The sequence below is a fragment of the Vicugna pacos genome, unplaced genomic scaffold (genome assembly GCF_048564905.1).
Source record: "Vicugna pacos unplaced genomic scaffold, VicPac4 scaffold_20, whole genome shotgun sequence".
Classification (NCBI taxonomy): Eukaryota; Metazoa; Chordata; class Mammalia; order Artiodactyla; family Camelidae; genus Vicugna; species Vicugna pacos.
In genome coordinates, this window is record NW_027328741.1 from 82,454,856 (window position 1) to 82,470,543 (window position 15,688).

Below are 15,688 nucleotides of genomic sequence, written 5' to 3' on the forward strand. Positions count from 1 at the left end.
AAAAACATCAGAATATATATTTTCCTCAAGCTAACATGAAACATTCACCAAGATAAACCTCATTATGGATCATTAAACACAACTTAAAAATTGAAAGGAACAGAAATGTTATAATGTATGTCTCAGACTACAGTGAAATTAAACTAGAAATCAACAATGAAAAGATAGCTGGAAAGTCCTAAAATAACTGGATAGTAAACAACACACTTCTACATTATACATAGGTCAAATAAGTCTCAAGAGGGATTTTAAAATGTATTCAATGAAATAAAAATAAAAATACAACTCATCAAAATTTGCAAAATGCAGTGAAAGTTGAAGGAGACTTGTAAGATAATTTTGTCATGATATATAGTCTTATGGAGACCATAAACTCAGTTTTGGGAAGGGGAATAGGAAGACACAAAGCAGCAGTTCCCAGGAAGGGAAATGATCCTAAAATTTATTTAATAAATGGTTTCCAAGCAAAGAAGAAATCCAGGGTGTTGCCAGAATAGAAAAAAAAATGGAGGGGTCAAATATGAAATGAAGGCTGTGACTGAAGAGTCTTTTGCTTAATCCTCAGAATCATTATGGTTGCATCCTTGGAGTATGACATAATCAGAAAAAGACTCTCTGAGGAGATATAGTATGTATCATAGATGCTCTCAAACAATTGGGCTTCTGGAAAGTTTAAGGGAGTTTTTCCTCAGCCTTCTCAGCAAAAACCCAAGGTAGAGATAGGGTTACATTGAAAGGATTTGTGGGTTCAGCATTGTTGAGCCCTGACGAAGCTCACCTCAGAAGGCTTAGACCAAATCACAGGGTATTTGTGCTAATGAAGAGCTACAGGGGAACCTGTTGATCCTGCCCTGGCACTCCCATGCATGACTATACTTTTATATATTTTTCCTTATCATTTTATTCTCTTCTCTGTTTTTACCCTTTGTTTTTTCTTTCTTTTCTCATTTCTTCACCCCTTTTTGGACAGTTTTGTGAAATTAATGGACAGAGGACAGGCCTTGGAGACAGAGAGCTTGCATCTTAGACTAAGCTCTAGAACCAAGTTAAGTGACCTAGAAGATGTTAAGTCTAATCTCTTCACTTGCATAAATATAGGAATAATATCTAATTTACTGTGTGACCATGAGGATTAGAGATAGTAAGTGTACTTCCTTAAAGGCAGAAAGTTTCCAATGAGAGTGGCTGTTGTATTGTTTTTATTACTGTTGCTACAATTATGTTTATGTGGTTGATTTGGATTCTTGTAGCAGCTGTTAGTAAACTCTGCACTGAGTTTCTTTACTCTACATACTCTTTACTATGATTATTTTTATGAGGTTGATTTAGATTTTGATAGCTGCTATTGAACTCTCTTAGTCTCTTTACAGCAGAGTATCCATCCCGAGATGCTCTGGGTGCTGGCTGCTAAAAATGCTCACATGATCTCCCTTGAGAAATGCCTGGGATCTTGCATCCTCCTATGTCTCACTTCTCTAAAGATTTCTTCTCAGAGGATTCAAGCAACAAATCATCTACAGGAATTGCCATCTCATGCTTTGCTTCTAAGATACTAACATTAGAAAATTATTTTTTAATTTTTATTTTTAATACTACAAATATATCTTAGGCCTTCTACTAGCAACCAAAGATACATTAAGCCCTCAGTTAAAGAGAATGCTAATCTATACTGGATCAGTTTCCCCTTCCTGGCTCCACTTCTGGCACGATGGTGTGCAACTCAGAAAAACTGATGAAAATTATTTTAAAAACACATTTAAAAATAGTTGGCTTTATGAGCATACACAAATTGAAATGCCGCTACAGATATACAGCAAATGAGGACACATTTACTCAAGAATATTTACTAAAACTCCAAAAAATGATGAGTCTTTAGTATTTGAAGATCCATACTTTTCTCCTCTCCACTCATTGAGCTGGGGACTCCACCCAGACTTGTACAACCAAGAACACAAGTTTTTGACTCCCCCCAGGTCCTGGTTGGAGGGTTGTCTTCCTGGGAAGGACATGACATTAGCATTTCTCATACTGCTCCTAGATACTTGTTGCTGAGGCAAAGTTCTGTACTACTGCAGCCAACAGGTGGGGGCCCCATTCTTCCACCAAGCTTCCTCTCATGGGACAGAGGTTCTACCTTGGGCATGGTAGGACACTGAGGTCCCAATTGCTATTGACTAAGCTCATAGGACAGGGGCTTGTGCTGAGGGAGACAAGCCAAGGACACCTGGGGCTCTTGCCCATATATCCACTGAGCACTTAGTTCTTCAAACTGGGCTGACACTTAGAATTGACCTATTGTTCCTTACTCCAGCACCAGAGTTGTGGCTCAGAGATTTTCCCTGGGAGGAAAGGCAGACCATAGAACAGAGAGCTCAAATTATCTCCCCAAAGGAGCCAACTTTATTTGCAACAGCATATGAAGTTCAAATCTAAGGGTGCTTTCAAAAACAGTAGAAGTGTTGGTGAGAGGCAATGGGGAGGAGAATGATAAATTCATTGAAGATACAGGCTAAATGATAAGCCAACTAGTTGCTGGAGAAAAATAAGAAACCAGCAGCAAGAACTAGAGTATGAATAAATTTCAAACATTGACCATCAGGAACTGTCCCTTCATAGCAGCCTGAGTTTGACTAGATTAGGGTGTAAATAATTTATTCTCCAGGACATTTTTATGAACAATAGAGGTTTTAATCAGCAGTTAGTGGAGTTTCATAGGTTAGTGTGGTCAGGTAACTAGACCAACACTGCCAAAGTCCTGCTAAAACCTTGTTATCCCAGAGTGGCTTGGCATATCCAAGGATGAATCCCTGAGGAAAAACATCAGAGGCTTTATTCTGTGTCTGTTTAGGGGATAGAAGAGGAAGAGAAGGGAACAGACATCACTAAAATAATCCAGTTAGTCTTTAAACAAGTAAACAAGCTAACAACAATGACAAGCACTTAAAGAAGGGAGAGATGAAGCCAGTACCCAAAGTTGCTGCAATATCTAAAATGATCATTTTCCAAAAAATCTTATGAGACATGCAAAATAAGCAGGAAATTATGCCCTAGATACCAGAAGAAAGGTAGGCGATAAAAGCCACCTGCAGGAGTGACCAGATGTGAGAAAAGAAGCCATTATAAATATGTTCCAAGAAACAAAGGAAACCATGATTTTAGAAGTAAAGCATGATGACAGTGTCACATCACACAGAGAACATTAATAAAGAGACAGAACTTATTAAAAATAACCAAATGGAAATTTTGGAGCTGAAAAGAGCAATAACTGAAATTTAAAAATTCACTAGATGGGGTCAATAATACACTTAAATGGGCAGAAAGTAAAAGTACTTAAGAATAGATCAATAGAAATTATGCAATCCAAAGAACAGGGTGAAAAAAGAATGAAGAAAAAATGAATAAAGCCTCAGAGAAATGTGGGACACTAATTTATACCAATAGACATGTAAAGGCAGCCCCAGAAGAACAGAGGGGGAAAGAAGCAGAAAAATATTTGAAAAATTAGTGGCTAAAAATTCCCGTTTACTAAAAAATTTTAATCTACATATCCAGGAATTTCAACAAACTGCAAGTAGGATAAACTCAAAAAGACCCATGAATAGACACATAGTAAAAATGCTAAAGAAAATCTTGAAGGCAGCAAGAGGAAAATGACTCTTTGCTTAAGGAAACTCCTATAAGATTAACAATTGACTTATCATCAGAAACAATAGAGGGCTGAAGGCAATAGGATAACCAATTCTCAGTCCTCAAATTTTAAAAACTCTTAATCAAGAATCATATATCCAGCAAAATTATCATTTAAAAATGAAGATGAAATAAAAAGACATTTGGATAACAAAATCTGAAAGAATCTTCTGCCAGTAGACCTACCTTACAAGACATAATAAAGTTAGTTCTTCAGGCTGAAAACAAGTGACCCAAGACAGTAATTTGAATACACACACAAGCACAAAACAAAAAACACTGATAAAGGTAATTATGCAATTATAAAGGAGTATAAATGGATATTTCTTATCCTTTCTTCTCTTATCTTATTTAAAAAGCATAAAGCAATATATATTTATTTGTATTTGTGGGCAAATAACATATAGACATGTAATATATTTACCAATAGCAGGGCAAGGAAGTTGGTAAGAACAAACCAGCATTGGGTTAAGAATTGACTACAGATGTTTCACTTGAATCCAAAGGAACAAATGCATAGAACCTGAAATGGAAAGAAGGCTAATATGAGAAAAATTATACATATAACATAAAAATTGTGTTTACACTGGAAACTGACACTACATTGTAAACTGACTATAACTCAATTTAAAAAAAAGTAAAAAGTTATACGTATAAACTTGCTCTCTTTTCTCCTCTCAGCTTCTTTAAAAGACATAAAATTACATAAAAGAATAATAATTATAATGATGTACTGTTGGGCTTATAACATGCATAGAGATAATACCTATGACAAGAATACCACAGTAAGAAAGAAGAGAGTAGAGCTATATGGGAATGCTGTTTCTACATTCTCTGAAATTCCTGGTGTAATTGTGAAACTGTTTTTGATAAGACATATATGGTAAGGCCTAAAGCAATCACTAAGTAAATAGCTAAAAATATATAGCAAGAAAATCTTTAAAGAAGTTAAAAAGTAATATTAGAAAATATTCAATTAATGAAAAAGAAAACAGTAATGCTAAAAAAAAGACTTGAGGTATAGAGAAAATAATAACTTATATGGGAAATGTAAATCCCATTGTTTTGCTTAGGTTTGTTTTTATGAACACTGGATACAAGTCCCTTATCAGATATATTATTTGTGAATATTTTCTACCATTTTGTGGGTTGTCTTTTCATTTTCTTAACATTACTTTTTTAAATAATGCTATGTCTCTCTTTTTTTTTTTTTTACTTAAAATGAATCAGAGCAAACACAACATGTGTACAAATTTATAGATAAAGGTGCTCTGGAAAAAAACACATAAATATATGGCAAAGAAATGAGACTTGGCATTTTAATGCTGATCATGCCATCCTCAATGCCATAACACCAAATCTGTGCTTGCAACACAATAAACTATGTGTATCTGCTATACCCTACATCTCAAATCCAGAACTTATGAACTCAAATCAGAATATGCCATGAAAAACTCAAACTTGAATTCCTGTACTAGGAATGTCTCCAGTAGAGAGCACTAACGTTTTTTGAATATTCAGTGTAAGTAGCTTTAATTGAGATAAGGCTTAGGAAGGAGTTACAACCCTTTCCCATTCCCATATATCTGGGTACACAAGACATAGGCATTTATTCCATATCCATTAACAGTTTACAGAGCACCCACTGTCCCCAGGCACCACACTAGGCCTTTGGATCCTGAGGAGGAAAAGATACACTCTTGCCCTGAAGGAATTTGGCCTAGTGAAGAAGACTGTCTCAATCCCCTAATAACCTCTCCTTCCATCAATCAAGGAAAGCATTTACTAACTAACCATGCACTTTCCTATCACAAACTACATACATACATGTAGAAAAGCACATGGACTGTAAGCATTTGAAAACAGTAGGTTCTGGAGGGCCTTAGAGAAAATCTAGTCAAAATCTCTCATTTTATGCCTGGAAAATTTAAACCCAGAGTGGATAAGTGACTTACCCAGGATCATGACAAGAGCTAAGATTAATAAAGCACTTCCTACACGCCTAGAACTGCTCTAACAGTATTGCTTATTTAATCTTCACCACAACTCATTTTTCAAATAGAAAACTAAGGCACAGAGAAATTAATTAACAACAACAATCAAACAGCTCACAAGGGCAAAGTCGGGATTTCAATCTAAGTAGTCTTGCTCCAGAATCCATACTTTTAGTCACCATGCTATATTTAAGTAGCTATGTCTAAAGGCAGTCATGATTTTCTGACTCATGTCTTTACACTGTTTTGTTATTTTATACTGTCAAGGTTTCCAGCATCTCTAGAACCCATTGCTCAAAAATTATCAAAGAAATCTCAAGATGTTATGGTACTTCAAAGTCACAAGATCCTCGATTTGGGGAAAATGGCTCAATTCAAGATGGATGTATATGTTACCAGAAGGTGAAGGTGAAGACATGCACAGCCATGAGAAATATAATAAGTAATCTTGTAATAAGTATTTTTTAGCTTACTTTGACAAATTTTGTCACTTGTGTCTCATTTCCTTGTTTTCCTGAATCACTTCCATATACTCCTTCTCACTTCCAAATCCCAGTCTTTTAAGTGTGTTGATTCTTCAATCAAGTAAGAACATGTTAATGTAGACAGAGCTAGGGATTAAATCTTGAGAGGACCCTGCACTACACAAGATAGAGAAGATGTGCATTTCAGAATTCTCAGACTTCATTTCACCCATTCATTTATTATCTAACAAATATTTATTTGGTGCATGCCATATGCACAACACTGCACTGGTTTCTGGGGATGTGCTAGTCTATGTGATGGATGTGACCTTTACCCTCCTAAGGTCCGCAGTCTTACAGCACTCCTCCAGAGTAAGTTACAGATCGATAGTTAAGCATTTGTCAATTCTCAACCTGTAGGACCTCTGAATGAAGGCTGAGCTACAGGAGGATGAACAGAATGACTCAGCAAGACTGGGGACTGCTAATAGATGCTGTCACTCTCTGGTATGCAGACTACAGAGGAGAGAGCATATTATTTTGAAATGACAGTAATACACTGAGTGATATGTGTGAACTATAAAATAGTTTATAAATAGAAATTATTTGCATTATGATTGTGTTTTGTCAGAATGCACACATCTTTTTTATTGTGTTTGTGTCCTTGAGGACCCTGAAGAGCAAAATATTATATCTGATTACTGAATTGGTTAAGTAAATTAAGTAAATCCAGGGATTATTTTTGATAATCAAGTTCACTCAAAGATGAAGGTAAAATTATAAAATTTACACCCACTTATATATTTATTTTCATTCTTTAGTATGCTTCTCCCCTCATTTTTACTTGTAATCAATCTGTCTGTAACTCCCCCAGTTACACAGAAGCCTTTATCAGACACCAAAAGCTATTCTGCTCACAAAAACAACAGGCTTCCTTAAGCCTTAAGTTTTTTTTTTTTTTAATTTGCCCTTTAGGTCTCAATTTCTCTGAGAAATCTGGGAAATCCTCTCCACTTTAGCCCACTCTTTCATCTACCAATGTAAGACCCAACTACTTTTGCCCTTCAATTTTGTAATGAGATAAAGGACACCTGGTTTATTATCATACTGCTTTTTTTTCATAAGGTGACCTGGTTACATTCAGCTATTATAAAGCATATTTGAGTCATAGGCTATGAAACATGTTAATATCCTGTACTAGGAGATTTTACTCAGTCCTGAATTTGCTCATATATCCAGCTACATATTTGCCTCTAATATTTTTTTAAACTCTAAGTTTCTTGAGGGCACATGTTCATTTGTTTTTATATCCTCCAAAAACAATTTGGTGGAGAGACTGAATTGGAGATAAAGAAGTTAGCAGAGATAAATTATTAGAATAAGTGGATAATTGGAAGGTGTGCCTGCATTTGGATACATAGGATTCAGGAGACAAAGCCAAAGAGAACTGTGGTGTGGGGACACACTGAGGTTTGGTTAGTTTGTCCTCACTGATTTATCATGTGCAGCCTAACGGTCCCTGAGGAATGCTTGGAGACTTGTGGACCCCAGGAGGGCAAAGGCCACATCCATCAAATGGACCAATGTATCCTCAGAAACCAGTCCAGTGTTTTGCACACAGTAGGCATAGAATAAATATTTGTTGGATGATAAATGAGTGGTAAAATGAGATGAAGTCTGAGATATCTGGAACATGAAATATTCCAATCTTCTTTTCTGATATAGTCCAGGATAGTTACATTAAACACATAGAAAACAAAAACTCCGCCTAAACTGTTAGTGGCTTGCCCCAGATCTCACTGCCAAAAGAGCCACCAACAGAACCCAAGATACCAATTCTCATACACTTTCGGACACATATCTCTTTTTCTCTATCTCTAAAATGTTCTGAATCTTGTTGTTTTACAATTTATATTGATTCTTAAAAATTCTTAACAAACTATACATATGTGTGTATATATACATACATACATATACACACACATACATACACATGCATACATATTATGCCCTAGTCTAGAGAATCAGTTAAGTTTAGAATTGAAGTTCAGTATTAAATGTGTATTACAATTAAAAGATAGCCTAGTATTAGGCCAAGAAACACATATGCACAAATGCATACACACACAGTCATTGAGGAAAAAAGATGGGAGGGGCACGTAATCAAGGTCTAGCTGGTATTAGACCTGGGTTACTTCAAATCAAAGAAATGAAAGAGTTGACTCTGAGGAACCTCAGAAACCAGCTGCTTTTGCAGTATCAGGAAAACTTTTGCCCAGATTTCAACATGGTCCAGGGAACACAGATTGAATGCTTACAGGGATCCCAGCAAGCACTGTCTCAGTCACTAGCAGAACCCATCAGGGTTTTTTTTAGATCACTTCACAGGAGCTAAGGAGCACCAACTCTGCTTTAATTCTAAGCATTCAGCCTGGCTTCACTTGCAAATATATTCTTAGAAGTCTTCATTTTATGGATGGGAAAGAGACAATAGTCAATAACTGGCTGGCTCCTGTGTGGCAGATTCCAATATGGGACCCAGGTGACAGTACATATTCTTTAAATGGGATGCATGGGAAACTTTCAAAGAAATATTTGGACATCTTCCCAGAAGACAGATTAGCTGGAGATGGCGGGCATCCTGCTGCAAGAAATCATGTTTTTCCTTTGAAGAAGAGCCTGGAAGATCATCTTCCTAACACTTGTCATAAAAGAAGGGATGTCATATAGTTAAGGCAGAGGATCAATCAGCACAGTGGGTACTGAGAACACAGAGTAACTGGTAGTGAATATTTAAGACTGGGACTATGATAAGGGATCAGCTCACACAGAAGTGCATAGCTGGCCTTGCACAATTACAGTTTCTAGTCAAGCTACCTTATTCCAAAAACACGTGCAATGTCGACCTCATCCTGTCCTTGGACTTCTCACCACTGAGTTCATTCTCAGGGGTCATTATCAGAGTTTCTCCCAGTACCTAGGAGAGCTCACGTTAAACCTCTGCATCCAGGAGATTGAAAAGGTCAGGAAAACATGGTGAAGTCTTTGATCAAAAATAAATAAAAATTCTTCATCAATGACAATATGCTCAATCATACACAGTTGAAACAGCAGGATAACTTTCTGATAATGCAAAGCCATGAATGCCTTCTCACTATTGTTCTTTTCTTCTGACCTGATGTCTCAGTAGAAATAACAAACTTGAACCCTGATGTTGAGAAAATATTCCAAAGTAGTATTTCAATTGAGCAGTGTAAAGCTAGCAAATTTTCCCAGACCCATGTTCCTATGCTCCTCCTTCAACCCTGCGTGGCCCACCAACCTCTCTTCCCCTTTCAGGTGCTGCATGCTTCCCCTGTAGAGTACATACCTCTGAGAAAAGGAATAATAATTCCTCTTTACCTTAGTATTCTGCCTCACCTCTCCAGAAATCCAGTGCTTTCTTTTATACACTGTTGACTTACAATGTTTTAATTAATTTAAAGAAATAGAGAATTTTCCATTATCAGAAATAATTTTATAATACAGAATTGGAAAAGAACTGTTAATACTGGATAATATTCTGTCTTCCATTAATCATAAAAATTTTCTCATGACACAAAGAATACTGAACTCTTATCAAGGCAGCCACATGGAGCAAAGCTGATGACACTCAGAGTCTCTCTTTTTTTAAATATTTTTTATTTTTTGGTTTGGTTTGGGTTTTATTGTTTTGTTTTGTTTTTCAGGGAATCAACTCAGAAGGGCCCTGCCAAACCTAGGAGTAAGTTGATTGTTCCATGTGGGTCATGCAATTAAATAATACAATTTGAAGTGATCCTTTTGTTTCTGTTATTTGTGACTCTGCTTGTGCCAGTGGGCAGAGGAACTGGCCACATTGCTGCTCAAAGTCATCCCCTTTATCATATGAATGTGAGGAGTCTCCCCCTAGATATTTCCCCAAACCAATGGGTTGCTGTAGAAAACAGTATTTCTATGTCTGTTTCTTCTGGATATTCTCAGCTTACCAGAAACAGATTGACTGAGCCCTGAGGGTGGATTGGTCATTTTAAGACAATATTTGGGGCAGATAAGGCAAAGCTATAGAATTTAGGTCTTTCTAAATTTTGCTTCTCTTTCATGAGACTCTTTCTGATTATTACCACCTGCACTGATCCATCTCTTCATGTAAGTAGTACTTGGTTGTTTTCTATGTGTTCACCTAAGTTCTGAGCTGCTTGAGGTCAGAAACCAAGATTGATGCTTTTTTGATATTGTGCTTGATATCTAGCATTCTGATGGACACAAAATAAGTGCTTAATATTTATTATGAGACTTCTAAACAGAATTTTACACTTTGACAAATTTGGTTCCGGAAATAGTGACTGAGTCTTTTAGAATTTTCTATGAACAGAATAATTGATTTTCTTTGATCAAAATAAATTGATCAGATGGACCCTTAGAGAATTTCAGATATTCCTTTAAGGACTTGAGCATATTTCAAGACTTCACCTGTCATGTTTCAAAGAGATTGCAATGTAGTAGAAAAACTGGGAACAGACATAAAACACCTAGCAGTTTTGTATTTCTCATTATAAGGCCTACCCTGGGATGCCAGTAATTTCTAGTTCCTAAATACTTTCTTTTCTTTTTAGGCCCGAATCATGTGAGTAGTATTAAAGTTTTTCGAGAACAGTGTTTGAGGTTATTCAGTTTTCTCCCCACTATAATGCAGGCAGTTTATGTGAAGTGAAACAGGAGGAATAAGAAACAAAGAAACATGTATTTGATGCTACAGTTTCAGAGGAGGATTCCCAGTAGCAATATCCCAAATACAGAAGCCCACTTTTTCCAGTGTTAGTAATATGTGTTGTTACCATGGAGGGTGATTTAATTAATGAGAATTGGAATAAAATAAACACATTTATAAGCTACATATTTGAGATGAACCCAGAGCTGATATGATTCTAATGAACTTGAGCACTTTATCTTTCTGCTAATGGTGACTTGGGTTACCAAGCATGGGAGGCACTGTTTTACTTGTACCCTCATTAGAATTGAAATCTTAACAGATCACCTAGTTTATAATCTCTTATTTTATAGATAAAGAGATTGACTCCCAAGGATGTGAAGTGACTCCCCCAAATCACACAGGTAGTGATATTTCTGTGACAGAAGAATGCATTCTTTGTTCATAGATTTGGAAGGGGAGAGAATATTCCTTTCTAAATCTTCAAAGACACATATGGGAAATTAGACATTTTCAATTTTCAATATCATGACTTCACAATCAGTATTTCTCATAATACTCACTTTTATCCCTGTTTTATATTTAATTCTGTAGCTTTTATCTTCCCCTCCCGGTTGTAATCAATTTGAGGACCAAACCCAAATCTAAGTTACCTTAAAAGATCTGTCCATAAACTCATACTCTCTTCTGTCTCACATTCATAAGCTCAATAAAAATTCTATCGATGACCAAAGGAAGGAATGCTCTTTCAGCCTTTCCTCCAAGGCTCAGGAAGGACAGCTGCCAGCTCAGAATGGAGTGGACAAATAGAGAATAGAGCAGTGTCACAAAGACAGCCTTCTTTCTCCTTTTTAGGGTAATTCAATCCGTAATCCTAATCAGTCTCTGTCAGGCACATCTCCGTCTCATATAACACAGTTGTGCCATTTATTTTCATTGATACAAACTGATCAGATATGCTTCAAATGCTGAGTTTTTTATCGTCTTTAATTTATTCCTTTGGGAGGTTCCTGTAAAAACTTTTTTTTAGTGGGAATGTGATCTCAGCAATCCTGAGATAGAGATGTTGCCTAATTGAATCAGAGTGTTGAGGATGATTGTGCAAAAAGACTCAGTTAAATATGGGGTGGAGATGAGAGTAGGTGTTGAATGAGGATAACAGACATTTTAAATCCCCCGAATTCCTGAGTTTGGATTAATTTTATATTTGTTCTGCAAGGCTCCTTGTTAGTTTTCAAAGGAAGGCCACTCAACTGTAGAAGGAAATGAGCAGGGCAGTAGATGGGTGGACTGGCAGTTTATTAGCCATAAAACCCTCTTTAAGAGTAAAACAAGACCCCTCTGCCACGGTATTCCCTCCCCATCTTGAGGGTAATGATTTATGAGAGGCGGATGCTCCTGGAGGCCCAGAATCCTTACTTAAACCTCTTAGTTTGTTACAACTGTAAACTGCCACATGGCCCTGCAGCCTTTCTAGGCATGAAGGGGTAAAGCCCACAAAGGGACCAACATGACCTCCCAAGCAGGGTCATTGTCTTCCTTCTTTTGTACTTCTGTAAAACGGCTTGGTTCTAGGAAAATGAAACTTACCCCTAAAATTCCATTGGTTCCCAAAAGCTCACTCCTGAATGGTCCATTTCTAACACCTAATTTGCATATGGTGCAAACTTAATTAAAACCTAAAACCCTATAAAAGCCTCTGTAAACCTACAGACGGGGCCCAGAGTTTGGAGTGTTAACTCCTCTGGGTCCATTGGCATAATAAACCTGAGTTCTCCAACCCTCTAAGCATTGTTTGGTCTCTCAATGGGATTCAGGTTTCTGTAACAAGCACACAGTGTAAGAAAAGATCAAGAGATTTCTGTGTATGAGTAAGTTCTTTGATGCTCCACTGAGTCTTCCCTTAGGATCCAAAGCACATCTGTAAATAACAAGTTACTCAGGATGTACATGTGAGAAAGCGGAGGCCTGACACAAATACTGTACTTCCAAAGTCCCTTGCATGTGGACCTGGACAGTCCTAAGCCTCTCTCCCAACTCTTGAAAACAGAGCCCTGCTTTTCTAGCTCATGAGATGTGTGCAGCAGTGCCCTGCTGCCCACTCTCAGCAGCCCCCTTCCCGACTCCCAAGAGAAGGACAGGTAAGTTTTAAAACAAAAGCCTATCCGTTAACTTTCTTGAATAACTTTGCTTTGTCAAAAACTTTTAAAAGTCAGTGAAAAGATATCAGTACGAAAATTTTAAATTGCAAATATGTGACCAACTTAAAATAGGCAGTGTTCACTGCTTTCCAAGAAGAAATGAAATGGCAAGTATTTTTTTTTCAGTCTTTTAGTTCTGCTAAAACTAAGTGTTAATTTGAAGCACACAGAAGCAACCAAACTGCAGTGTAATTAGTTAACTATTCCAATAACCTCCATGTGTTCAGGTTCCACCTCCTGATACCCCAAAATGCTCTTTGGTTTGTGAGTGCCAAGATGACTTTCTTTGCCCCTGGCTTTCCTAGTCAATAGCTTCACCCTTGAAGGAATATGAAATGGCAGCCAACCGCACAAGTAACTGGGTCTGTGTGATTTAAGAATATAAGTCATGACATATCTGACATTACTCTGGAATGGAGTAATGGAATACTCCATATACAATGGAATACTACTCAGCCATAAAAACTGACAACATAATGCCATTTGCAGCAACGTGGATGCTCCTGGAGAATGTCATTCTAAGTGAAGTAAGCCAGAAAGAGAAAGAGAAATACCATGTGAGATCGCTCATATGTGGAAGCTAAAAACAAAAACAAAAAATCAAAGCATAAATATAAAAAATAAAGAGACTCATAGACATAGAATACAAACTTGTGTTTGCCAAGGGAGCAGAGGGTAGGAAGGGATAGATTGGCATTTCAAATTGTAAAATAGATAAACAAGATTATACTGTATAGCACAGGGAAATACAGACAAGAGCTTATGGTAACTCACAGGGAAAAAAATGTGACAATGAATATATATATGTTCATGTGTGACTGAAAAATTGTGCTCTACACTGAAATTTGACACATTTTAAAATGATTATAAATCAATAAAAAATGTTAAAAAAGTGCACAGTCTCCATATACCCCTGCCCCCAACTCATGTACATCCTTCCCCATTATCAGCATCCCCCACCAGAGAAGTACATTTGATACAATTGATGAACATACATTGATGCATCATTCTCATCTACAGACTGTAAGTAGTTTGCATTAGAGTTCACTTGGTGTTTTGTACATTCTATGTTGCATCAACAATTATAGTATCATCAGAGTGTGATAATGTACCGTATTATCGCTGACCTAAAAATCCTGTGCTCCACCAAAATTCACTATTCTCCACCTATACATGTCTCCTTCCCACCTTACCCTTGGCAACCACTCATATGTTTACTGTCTTCATAATTTTGCCTTTTCCAAAATGTCATATCATTGAAATCAGTCTGCAGCCTTTTTTATTGGCTTCTTACACTTAGCATTATGCATTTAAGTTTCCCCCATGACTTTTTATGGCTTGAGAGCTTATTTCTTTTCAGCGTTGAATAATATTCCATTACACTTCCAAATTTTTTTAGACTGTGTGGGTATTTTCCTGCAGTGTCTTGAAATTAGTGATATTTTTGTTTTGTTTTCTGGGGTCAAAGGGTGGAAACATTTTAATATGTAGAAGATTCTTGCTTAAGCCAGTTTTTCAAATTTATAAACAAGGTTTTTTTAATTTAAAAATTCTCTTGATGGTACTTGAGTATTTTTATATTCCTTTTTGATTTTTTACTGCTCATACAAAAATAGCCTGTTTAGTCTAATCTCTGAAATTTATTTAGTGTCTCTCACATAGAAGTCCAAATATTTTTATTTGTTTCTCATTTCCAGCATCCATCTAGCATAAACTGATATCATCAGGGAAAATGTACACTGAGGATTGAACCCAGGACCTCATGCATGCTAAGTACTCACTCTACCACTGAGCTACCCCCTCCCCCAGCAGCATGATTTTCATTGTCTTCTATACAGCATGTTCTTCTCTGCTTTCCTGACTTGGGGAGTACAGGATGCTCTGCAAACAATTCTGATCTGTGACCACTCCAAAGAAATTTGGGAGGTCCAATTATAGCATACAGTTTATTTAACTAGTTTTAGAATGCATTGTCATTTCTGTCATGTTTGCTTTCATATTACTGCCTTTCATTTTTTTGCTATTGTCCACTTGTATTTTATTTCCCATCTATATTTTATAAATTTACTGTATACATTTATTATGATTTAGTTGTGTTTTTCCCCCCTCTGCTGTTTAAAGTAATGCCTTTGTCAGACATAACAACTTATCTTTCCCTTTCTGGACTATTAACATTGATCTTAAATAAAATTATGCCTAACTCCATTCACTGGAATGGTCTGCTAAGTTCTTATCAGTGCTGTTCATTTAGAAACTGAACAAAGGGTAATAAAAAACTCCCTGTTCTATGACTTCACCTCATTTAGGATTCCACTCAATTGTAACACAATTTAAATTCACTTCTTCAATGCTGTTGTGAATCTGTGTAAAGGAAATGAATAAAAATGAGTTGTCAGAGCTTCAACCTTGATCTTTCTTTTTGCCTTTTTGTGCTGTATGCTGTCTTTGATATGGGCCACGTGACTTGGCTTGTCCCTTTCCAGACCATGCATCTCATCTCCTGCTTCTCTGATTTCAGGTTTCCTTGTAATTCTTACTTATCTATTTCATCCTGTGGCCATTTCTAAGGCTGTGTTCCACAGTGCCTATTCCTCAGTCAGCAGCATGATGGAG